The following is a 1,580-nucleotide window of genomic DNA, read 5'->3' on the forward strand; positions in this document are numbered from 1 at the left end:
TTACATATGTGAAGAATGGCCCTCTCGTCGAGCCTGCGCAGAAGGGGATCTACCTCGACAAATGCTAGGTCTGCTAAATTGGTACAAGGGTTACCTATCACATAAAACCGCCAATGACTATATCTATGCGGTAGTTAGACCTGTGCATCACTTCAAACATTACCGGGTACAAATTCCTCTCGAGTGAATTGTTCCAGTTGTTCAATCTGCGCGACCTCGACAAATCTATCATCGGTTGCTACGTTCTGTAAGTGATTTATTAATTTCTACCCCATCTCGTTCATTGCCTCGCACCGTCCTAACTATCTTGTTGTGTACGCTATTATGCGAGAATGAAGAAGCGGGAAATGCGAATAAGGAACATCCATGATGTTGGGTTCATTGACCCACACATCGTTAATTCACATGTGTTAGAACACCACCCCGCCGACGTGGAGGATGACCTGTGGCGGTTTATTAGAAAACAGCAACAGAAAAGTGATATTCTATTTCCTTACCATTTTGGGTGAGTGTTTCTGTCTTGAGCACATTCTCTTTTGTTTACTCCATGCATGGTATGTGGCTAATCGATGAGTTATGCATGATCGTGCATGTATCGTGTCCGCAGGTTCCACTCGGATTCTTATGGTAATTAAAGTTCAGACCTCCTCGGTTCTCGTCCACGACTCTCTCGAATATGGATCCGGCGCTTTGGGGCGACATGAGAAAAATGATGCAAAAGTAATTATTTTCATTCATTTGCGCTCTATATCGATCGGCCTATTTCGTTCATCATTTCCTAATATCAAGTAACTAATTAATAACTCTCTTGTTTATTTAATTTTCTTTGCCTCGTAGGGTTTGGAGACGGTTCGTAGATACCAAGGTCGGTGAATTCAAAAAAGAGCTACATTTTAAAATGGCAGTGCGGACGACTGGGGATACTCAGCCACCGGGGACCAACCTATGTGGATACTATGTTTGTGAGAGGATCCGGAGATACTGCAATGAGCGGGACCAGACGTGTGAGAACAACATCCTGAGGAATAACCTCCGGAAGACGCTTAGTCCAGAAGCTCGCTTCCGACCACTTCAAGAGGAACTAGCTGGATGGTTGGCGAGGGAAGTCATCGATCCTAAAGGAGAACACTATTACGATGACGTAGAACTTTATATGCACCAGAATTTGTAACTAACTTGTTCAAAATTGTATATGGTCATCCGATATTGAATATATATTGTATATGGTCATCCGATATTGAATATATATTGTATATTCCTCTTGAATTCTTTTTGGTTCTAATTTCAAATTTGTTTGAAATTGTACATTCATATGCATGTATGTATACAGTACCGTAGAATATGTGAAACTCCTTCAAAATTAAAACCCAAAAGAAATAAAATAATACAAATTAAAAAGAAACCAGATTTAGGGGAGGGCTAAAACCCTAAACCCTGCGGAGGCCTTTAGTCGCGGTTGGCCTAAATATGTGAAACTCCTTCAGAATTAAAACCCAAAAGAAATAAAATAATACAAATTAAAAAGAAACCAGATTTAGGGGGAGGGGGGCTAAAACCCTAAACCCTGCGGAGGCCTTTAG

At 41.1% G+C, this 1,580-nt stretch overlaps 1 long non-coding RNA gene across 1 annotated transcript; it reads left to right on the top strand.

Moving 5' to 3' along the window:
• Positions 1–672: 672 nt before the first annotated feature.
• On the top strand, positions 673–1,269 carry LOC139833433 (uncharacterized). The gene is made up of 2 exons (XR_011749213.1): positions 673–720; positions 838–1,269. It is a non-coding gene; the product is annotated as an uncharacterized lncRNA (long non-coding RNA).
• Positions 1,270–1,580: the final 311 nt, after the last annotated feature.

The sequence above is a fragment of the Lolium perenne genome, chromosome 1 (genome assembly GCF_019359855.2).
Source record: "Lolium perenne isolate Kyuss_39 chromosome 1, Kyuss_2.0, whole genome shotgun sequence".
Classification (NCBI taxonomy): domain Eukaryota; kingdom Viridiplantae; phylum Streptophyta; class Magnoliopsida; order Poales; family Poaceae; genus Lolium; species Lolium perenne.